This window comes from Ceratosolen solmsi, unplaced genomic scaffold, assembly GCF_000503995.2.
Source record: "Ceratosolen solmsi marchali unplaced genomic scaffold, CerSol_1.0 scaffold56, whole genome shotgun sequence".
Classification (NCBI taxonomy): domain Eukaryota; kingdom Metazoa; phylum Arthropoda; class Insecta; order Hymenoptera; family Agaonidae; genus Ceratosolen; species Ceratosolen solmsi.
In genome coordinates this window covers 3252320-3262336 of record NW_011948425.1, presented here as the reverse complement: position 1 = coordinate 3262336, position 10017 = coordinate 3252320, and the positions used below count along the sequence as shown (strand labels likewise).

Sequence of the window (10017 nt, the reverse complement as noted above, 5' to 3'; positions counted from 1 at the left end):
CTCCCCCCACCCATCCCATCCCATCCCATCCACTCAACCATTCAGCCACGACTCCACGTCGACCCGGGCGTTTTATCGTCCTTTTAATATGCGCGGCGATAAATAGACTGGGGGACTGCGTGACTCCTCGTGCGCTATCCAAACGAGGTGATATCCGCTCGTATTGCCAATGCGGGTTGGAAAAGCCGAGGCGACATTAGGCGAGGACGGAATCGTGCCTCTTCAATCCCCGGGGTAGATTGCGCCCGGGACACTCCGGGCCAACGGGGAGGAGGACGGGGTTGCGTGCGAACCTACTTGTCCATTATCACGCATATAAATAATATTTTACTATCGACGCTATCGAATGTTAGGCAGCAGCAACGAGTCTATGGAGAGGATATTGAGATCGCGATAAGCCGCGCCCTCACTTTTTTTTTACATCCCGACGGCTTAAATATCGTTGGCGTCCTGCTTTTATCGTTACAATGGTTCCACTTTTAAAGCGGCCGCTTCACTTACAATGGAACATTGGCGACATTAGTTATCCAAAATATTGTCGCAAGCTCATCCAAAGCTTCATCCAATTCACGTAAGCCGAGACGATCGATCGATCGAGACGGTCGAAGATCTAATACTACTTTATCCGCCCTAACCTCTGCCCGCACATTCAATATTATCGTCCTCCCCCCTCCCGCAACCACCACCACCGCCACCACCACCACCACCACCACCACCACCACCACCACCACCCAAATACCCAGTCTCATTAAAGCATAACTACGTGCGCGTGTTCGTTCGTTCGTTTGTCCGTTTACTTGTTCGTTTGTTTGTTTACTTGTTTGTGGGTGTACGCACATATGCATATGCATATGCATATCGAAGGCAAATGAAAGCAAAAAGGAAGGAGTGAACGGTTGATTTATGTAAGGCAAGAGGCACACGCGCGCAAACGAGTTTCATACCTTATAAAGATAAAAAAAAAAAAAGAAAAAAAAGAACAAAATAAAAAAGGAAAAAAAGTGAAATTCGCTTAACTATTATGTGCCTGTTATGTTGATAATGTCGCATTTGCATTGGCACTTCTTTTATTCATGGCTATGCTTTCATTATGGGAATGACGCGAAAAATCCTTAGGGGAAAATTGTCTCGGTTAAAGAAAAGTGTTTTTCAAAATGTTGTTCAAATATCAACGTACGTCAATTTTACGTCAGTCTTAAGTGACGGCGATCAGTCGGCCTCTCATATCTCGTGACACTTTATTTAGTACACCGAAATGTAAAAATTACTGGGTTGACTTATTAATTATACGGTACATCCGTCCTCGGGACTAATTGAAATTTCCACGCTTCTCCACACAACAATGCATCGTAGCATTAACGATTATAAGGAAAATAATAGGATAACGCCGTTTACGTTGACAGACCCAAGCGACGGTTAAAGCTTTATCACGTAGGGAACTGTTTACGTTATCTTGCGGACACCTTAATAATACCCTGATGGAGCAGCATCGTAGATTATTAATATGCGATTTTTCAAAGGACGCGATCGTCACGCTAATGACGTAAGGAGTAGAGTAATTTTTCCATGTCAATGCTAATGCGGCGAGTCAGGCGTATCGTATCGGTCAGTGTGCAAACAAACAGAGTCCCATGCACGACGCTTAGCTTACGAATACTTTTGAAGCGACAAGAGCCGCTCTAAAGGCCCGAAGCTTATTCTCGAAATAACGGCGAGACGTTAATTTGACGATTGGACGATCGGAGGTTCGGAGGATTGGAGAATTGGTGGTGGGTTGGGGAGGGGGAGGGGGCCAGGGCAGGCTTGCGATGAAGTCAAGTCCTAAGGGTAGCGAGAGGCTGGGAGCGAACGGTAATGATCGGCAGAGCCTCGGGGTCTAACGCGACGGTCGGCCTCGGTCAACTACAACGTCATTAACGGAAGCGTGACAATCGGAGCAAAGAAGATGAGCAGGTACGCAGTAGCTCGGTACGTGGTCAAACAATGCTCGGTGCTCGGGGACAAACGAGGGCGGACTTTGCCGAAGGGGCAGACGAAGGAGAGAAATTTCCCCGGTCGCGGTGCGACAAACGAAGCCGCGACGTCATTAGCCGAATGACGCTCCCAGCCGCTCCAGCCTTAATAAGCGTAAGCGATCCAACCGCAGAAGAGGATCCTGGCGGTGCGTCTGGGCGGCGGTGTCGTTAGCCGCGAGCGTGGCTGCTGACCCACGGCCGAGGCGGCCTTGAAGCGCTAATCGAAAGGAAAAACCGCAGCCTTTCTCGAGCGCGACTTTGTGTGCCGCTCTCTGGATCTCCTGCCCCTTGGTGGGGACGTGAACACGTAGAGACAGAGAGACAGAGAGAGACAGAGAGACAGAGAGAGACAGAGAGACAGAGAGAGACAGAGAGACAGAGAGAGACAGAGAGACAGAGAGAGACAGAGAGACAGAGAGAGACAGAGAGACAGAGAGAGACAGAGAGACAGAGAGAGACAGAGAGACAGAGAGAGACAGAGAGACAGAGAGAGACAGAGAGACAGAGAGAGACAGAGAGACAGAGAGAGACAGAGAGACAGAGAGAGACAGAGAGACAGAGAGAGACAGAGAGACAGAGAGAGACAGAGAGACAGAGAGAGACAGAGAGACAGAGAGAGACAGAGAGACAGAGAGAGACAGAGAGACAGAGAGAGACAGAGAGACAGAGAGAGACAGAGAGACAGAGAGAGACAGAGAGACAGAGAGAGACAGAGAGACAGAGAGAGACAGAGAGACAGAGAGAGACAGAGAGACAGAGAGAGACAGAGAGACAGAGAGAGACAGAGAGACAGAGAGAGACAGAGAGACAGAGAGAGACAGAGAGACAGAGAGAGACAGAGAGACAGAGAGAGAGAGAGAGAGTGAGTGAGAGAGAGAAAGAGAGACAGAGAGTGAAAGAGAGACAGAGAGTGAAAGAGAGACAGAGAGTGAAAGAGAGACAGAGAGTGAAAGAGAGACAGAGAGTGAAAGAGAGACAGAGAGTGAAAGAGAGACAGAGAGTGAAAGAGAGACAGAGAGTGAAAGAGAGGCAGAGAGTGAGAGTGAGTGATACAGAGTCACGACTGACGACCCGACGGTGATGACGGGTTGGCTGGAGGGATGAGGGGACTTATTAGTCGTGGCGCGTGCGTGCTTGCGTGCGCCGACCGTCCGTATCGTTTTTTATCCCTCCGAGCTCCCGGAAGGCGCGGCATCATTTTCATTTGACCGCGAATCTATAAGGCCGACTCGGGGCCACTGGCCACCGCTCGGATAAGCTTTGGGACTTTCAGCTAATGTTGCCCCCCGACGCCCTCCCATCCAAACATCCACCGCTCCGCATAACCTGCTTTTTTAATTGGCTCATTTTTTATGATTCGCATGCAAAGATCGCCGAGATAAGTGCCGAGTCGCGTGCTTAACGTACAATTTGCATGGAGGCATATGCCGTACGGTGCGCGTACCGCTTACATTAATGCAACGTCTCGTAATTTATGTAAGTGCGCGCGCGCGCGCGCGGCCACCGCTCGATGACTTTATTACCGGCCTTTACTATCGACTATCGACTATCGACATATAAATCAATTTCAATTTGACCAATGCCGAGCATTTACCGACAACTCCCGACATGGGCTGGAAAGCTGCCGAGTAATCGTCCCGCTCGCCAAGACCCTCGTACCCACGGCGAAGAAGCTGAAAAATCCGCGCTCATCCATTTGTCCTCGTAGCCGGGCTGATGCCGATGGTGGAGATGACCGGCTAAGGCGAAGATAAAAGATGCGCGTCATCGTGACAGCCCACTACGGGGACACGCGGCTAATCGATCTATCGGCTATGTGAGCCCCCGTTGCATTGACAATGGGCTTCGTTTGGCAGGTAAGTCGTTAAACGAATGCAGCAGCTTTAAATCCAAATATCTCGGCTAGTCGTTTGTAACTTGACGTTCCGATAACAGCTCTTTAGCGTCCTCGGCCGTTTCATAAAACTTTTATTTCCTTTATTATGCTCAATTATAGATTTATGCGAGCTGAACTTATCGGCCGCAAAGTCAAAACCTCGGCGAGCGATTTATTTGCCCGTCGTTTGTGCACTCGGGGGAGGAGCGATTATTGATTCGTCGATGATTTTTGCCGTCGTTACGTGTATATCGTTACGGCACAAGCTCGGCCGTAGGCCCTGCGCGGATGGGCCCAATGGACTTATCACCCTCAATACGCCTAGTCTGCCTAGCTTATTGCGAGTTTAATTAGGTAAGCCTCGATAAGCTCTTGCCGCCCCCCCCCACCCCGCCACAGCCATGCATGCCATACTTACACGGCATCACGATTTTTTCCCATTCCTCAACCTAGATAAAAATGGCGATTCCCTCGCGTACGTCTAACATTTGGCTCGCCTTCATTTGGCAACATTCCAGCGTAGTCTTCGTAAATTTTTCAAAATCCATTTTCCAAAGCGTTATTACCGGCATATTCGCGACTGCCTCGTAATAATTTTATCCGCCCACCTCACCCCGCATTGTCCTAACGCCGTTTCTGCATTCTCCCTCTTATTTTTCATCTATCTTCTCTCCTCCTATTCTACCTTCCTTCCTTCCTTCCTTCCTTCCTTCCTTCCTTCCTTCCTTCCTTCATCGTTTCCTTCCTCTCCTCTCTCATTCCTCTTCGTCTTCTTTATTTGGCAAGGCTCGCTAGTGCGTAAAATGGCTCGATGCTGCGTGCTGAATCATCGGCCGTAAATGATACACGCCGGGGTCAAGACAGCGGAAAGAGGACTAAATAAAGTTATTGAAACAAAATAAGCACGTGCTCGATCTCGGCGAGGATTCTTCGTTAATCTCAAGGCCACGGTAAGGCGATAAGAGGCACGGGGCCCAGCAACGGCGGCTCAAAACTTCAGAATCAAATGCCTACGACCTAGGGCTTTCGTCGACTGGGCATTCCGCGAAAGTCACTGCCTGTGAATTTGTCGAGGTCCTCCGCGAGGAAGCTCCTCTATTTCACTAACGCGCAAGACGAAAGGAGTCGAAAGGAGTCGAGATGAGTCGAGAGGAGGCGAAAGGATGCGAAAGAAGGCGAAAGGATGCTGACCCGACCACGGAAGTGTCCTTTACCTCTGGCGGTCTCCCGTCCACGGTTGACCGATTTCATGCCCCGGGCCACGCGTATTCGAATTTCCTCGAGCTCCCCCCCCCCTCTCTCTCTCTCCCGTTGACGAAAGGTACGAGCACGCCAGGGGCGAGGAGATTGAGCTGGGAGCTCGCATTCCCCTGCTCAGCCTCCGGGCCCCGCGTCGCGCCTCGGGTCCATTGTCATGTTACCCGTGGACAGGCCTGCTCGAGCCTGACCCCGGAGCGAGCGGGAACGGAGCAGGTAGCGGGCCCGGCAGCTGGGCCGCACCCCCCGGCTTCTCGCTTTTCCCTCTCACGCTCGCTCGCTTTGCCATTTCGCGCCGAATCCCCCCTTAAAAAACACGGCGAGAAAATGTCGCCTCGAGCGGCCTTGTCCCCGGTGTCGCGTTTTCCAGTTGGTTATCGGGCGTTACGCAACCAATGCCGCAACCAACTCGGAACAGGACCCTCCCCACCCCCCACCCCCTCTTATCTTATCATCACTCCTTCTTTTCATCTTTCCCGGCGCCTTTTTCTCGTCTTAACGAGTTTGCGATGCTGCCTCGTGGCCGGCGCCTAGGACGCGAAAGAGGCGGAGTGAGGCAGGACGGGTGGGGCAGGTCGTGTAAATGGATATTCGTGCGCGGCTCCGGCGATCGCGCCTCCGACGTCGATTTCTTTCTTTTTCCGCCTCGCTTCCTCTGGCCCGCGAGCCGACGTCGACCCAGCTCCGACCGCTCCCATTATTCTCCAGTTGCGATATTACGCACGAAACACCGTAATCGCGAATTAGAAGGGAAGCGGCCCTCCTCGGCTCGTCTCCGATTTCTCGATTTCTTCCGGGGCTAGGAGTCGAGAATCCGACGTCGTGTCGATGACCTCCCACCTCCATGCAGTAGCCGACGATGTATCGTCTAGGATCATCGTACCAGCTAGCGCCGAGTTTCAACTGGGTGGACGGACGGACGGACGCACGCGATCTACGGGGCGCAAGTGAACGCACAAGAGATTCTTCTTGCCGTCAATAAGGACGCGCGTCCACGTTACGATGGACATCGGAGATCGGAGATCGGCTCACCTGTACGCGAACGATTGTCTTCTATTCCCGTCGATCAGGCTAATCCCACGGGAACATCCCGACGTCCAAAAGACGTCCAACCTTACAGGAAATAGCCCCTAGGGCATAAATCCCTTCGATGGCGGTCGCTTTTGTCGAATCCTCCTCCCATGCCGCGCCACACGCATCATTGTGCGGCTTCAGTCGCACATTCGCTCCGGTCGGGCGTCACGAGCAATTTGCCGGAGTTGTACGAGGGCGCGCACGCGCGCGCGAGGGGAGATAGGTGGATGAGAACCACGTGGACGTGCGAGAGAGTATCGAAAGTGCCGCTGGTGGTGGTCGTGCTGGTGGTCGTGATGGTGGTGGTGGTGGTGATGCAGAGGTAAGGAGCCACGTTTAGCGCTTCGGCGTTACGATGAACGTGGGAAACGGGGATGGGGCTCGTTAATGAGAGAATCTGCTCAGGAGAGTCGCTGTCACTCGCGTCGCTGCATTGTTTTGATGGAATCGGTCGGGAGGTCGACTGAAGAGTTATCTGCGAGCGGTTTGTTCATCGATCGATCATTGGTACGATGTGGTGGCCGGTGGTCACTTTCCGAGCTGGAAAGCCAAGTGAAACTGGGCGACGGGCGCGCTGTTGGAGTCGAGTTACGGGCGTTGCGAGAGGTCAATAAGGTCTTTGCAAGTAACGATGTTACGATATGAGGATTTTATGACGATTTGCCGGCGATCGATCCACTCGCTTAAACAAGACCGCTACCGATGAAAGCAATAACCGCGAGGTCGCATCGCCGCCGCCTTGGGAAAGCCGGAAAGGGACGCGTCGTAAAAGCGAAGCCCTGACTGCCGTCGCTGTCGCCGCTGCCGCTGCCACCGCCGCCGCCACCGCCGCCGTCGCCTTTGCCGCTGGCTCCTTCTCTATCCATTCATCCGTCCCCCCGTCCACCCCGGCCGTCCCACGGAGTTCCACCCGACCCATCGGCGGTGGTAACGGTGGCGGTGGCAGTGGCGGTGGTGGTGGTGGTTGGGCGGGGGCGGGGCGGTGGCGGTGGCGGTGGCGGTGGCGGTGACGGTGGCGGTGACGGTGGCGGTGGCGGTGGCGGTGGCGGCAGCAGCGGCGATAGCGGCGGCGTCGCTCGGCTGGCGGCCGGAGGGGAGTTGGCGTCTCAATCAGGCGAAGAGTCCGGGGTGCCCGTGCGTCCCCCTCCTCCAGGAGCAGCGGCCGCCGTAACTCGACGAGGAGGGGGCGACGAGGGAAGCCGGCCCCGGCCAGCCGTCACAACTCAATCTAGTCCCTCGGAGGCTGCGCGCCCGCCAACACGGACATCGGAGCACGCACTCGCCTTGAGGAATCCGCGCCACGGACACTCGTTCCGAAGAGAAATATATATATATATATATATATATATATATATATATATAGAGAGAGAGAGAGAGAGAGAGAGAGAGAGAGAGAGAGAGAGAGTGATATAGCAAGAGCGGCGGTGGCTGCGGCAAAAAAGACGAAGAGTTTAACTACGCGCTGTGGAGTTAGGATACGTGGCGGGGGCGGAAGGAGCATCTCGTGACGACGCTCCTGCCCCGGGCCTTGGGACAATGTGATTAAACGTGCCCGAGGCGAGACACTCGGAACAAACAAGGTAACGCAATCCGTCCTGACACCGGTATTTTTCTTCCGCTTCCTAATTCCTTCTGCTTTCTTGGTAACCGCTTGGATGGACTTTAATTGGCGCTGTCGAATGTAAAAACTCACCGGGGAATGTGGTGCGCCTTACGCCTTCCCGTCCTCCTTTCGTCCCAAGTTCTCCCTGGACCCGCTCGACCGACCCAATCCCACTCCCAGAATGTCAAGTCGCTCGCGGGCCGCGGCGTCCCATCAGCATCTCTCCTTCGCTACGCTTTTTCCCCACGGCGAGGATGATGTTTGTTTGCGCGACGACGCATCGGCATATTTTCGCGAGGCTAATGGCTCCCGACACCACGGCTAAATAGGTACCCTCGATCCTCTCACCGGGGCAAACATCGCCGACGACACTGTCGGCCCGTACCATTTTTTCTCTATATCGCGTCTATCCCGTCGATCCTCTTCCACGACGCATGATGCATCAACGCGGGCTCGACGTCGTTTTTTATTGTTTTTTCTTTTTTTTTCTATAGCGCCGATATTGCACTATCTCAGCCGGAGGCTGGATGATTTTTCGATTGACATTTGGTCCATTAGGGCCGTTATAAAGTCCCGTGCTTACCATTGTCCCGCGGTCTAATATCGTGCCGCCTCGTCTAATCGGTAAAACGATAGAAGCATCTTGTTTCGCGTGAGCAATATCCCCTTAATGCAATGGACTTTCTGCACTGAGTAGCTGTACCAAACCATTGTCATTTGCCTCTCATAAATATTTTAATTGGCCGCGCCAATATGGTGGGAGCTGGTCGTGTGCTTGTAGCAAGCAATCCAGCTAATGAAAGCAGCTGTGCCGTTAATGAGCGAAGTAAGTGACTCGAGCGACGCTCATCAAATGTTTACATAGTTTAAAGAGATGGTTGTGCACGTGAGACGTTGACGTTCGTAAAGTGATGCGAGATCCTGTTTGAATGATGGTGTAATCGTATAAGGAAGGCAAGAGAGCCGTAGTCCCGTGTCATTGAATTTTCATTGTACGAGGAATGTAATTGTCGGGGAATTGCGCGGCGTTGGTGGCGCAAAATATTCGCAGTGAACGTAGTACTCAGCGGTACCATTGTTTCCATTGCCCTTGTTCTTACGCGCGAATGCAAATTTTGTGCCGTGCATTGAAACAACCACGACAATGACAACAATAGCAGCGTCAGCAAAAGCATCAAAATAACAAAAACAAAAATAAACGTTAGATATAGAGATAGAGATATAGATAGAGTGAGATCGTGCCCGCGCGCGCGCGCGCGCGCGTATGTGTGTGCGCGTGTGCGCGTGCGCGTGTGCGTGTGCGCGTGTGTGCGTGTGTGTGCGTGTGTGTGCGCGTGTGTGAATTATTATAGGGCAGAGTATGTAATAAATGCGCGGCGTAATTTCACCAGCCTGACACTGACTTTTATGCATAATTTGCCGAAGAACGGCCGGTGACTTCCGCTCCACCGCTTGTCTTATAGGTAAATATTAGCCGCGCGCATTCTATAACGCTTTGAGGCACTAAATGCGCATCTCTATTTTTAAACATCCCAAAGTAATAAGCGCGGAGTGAGCGAGCGAGTGCGTTACCAAAGACTCGCTGAGCTCGTAACCTTTAGCCGACGTGGCAGCGTAACGCAAAATCCTTTCATCCGATACTCCTCACAAATCATTTTCAGCCGACGACGTGGCGCGCTTAAGACGTGAATTAATGAAAATTTATTAGCTTCCGTGGCATCGGCCGACAGGACGATCGGCGCCCTCTTGTTTCATCCCATAACCAGCCTTTATAGTCACTGTGCGTGGCTGTGCGTGGGCGCGCGCGCCACCATTTGGATTCGTCAATTTTTTTAATTTGATCCTCTTGGACGCGAGGGTCGAGTGAGCTAGGGAACAGGGATACGGCCCCTCGAAATCGAGGTGAATAAAAAAAAAAAAAAAAAAAAAAAAAAAAAAAAAAAAAAAGAAGAAGAAGAAGAAGAAGAAAAGAAAAAGCCTTTTTTAAGCCTTGAGCTTCCTCTAAGCGCTCGAGTGTCCTTGGCGGGTGTAGGCCCCGTTGGGGATAACCGCTGGCCGGGCTAATGCATAGTCATTGCCGTGGTCAAAATTTGTTTGCGTCGCTTAGTCGCAAGGACGAATGGAGCATTGTCATGGTTGTGTGAAATATCGATGGGCTGTTGGGGAAGGGGAAGGGGAAGGGGAAGGGGGGG

General features: G+C 52.5%; 1 protein-coding gene across 1 annotated transcript in view; it reads left to right on the top strand.

Annotated features, from left to right (window-relative positions):
* The first annotated feature begins 7614 nt into the window (after positions 1-7614).
* LOC105362822 (growth arrest-specific protein 1) overlaps positions 7615-10017 on the top strand; it is a 13658-nt gene continuing 11255 nt past the window's right edge. Inside the window, exon 1 of the mRNA XM_011500319.1 lies at positions 7615-7802. The gene's annotated coding sequence lies outside the window, so the exon portion shown is untranslated. The remainder of the gene's footprint in view (positions 7803-10017) is intronic.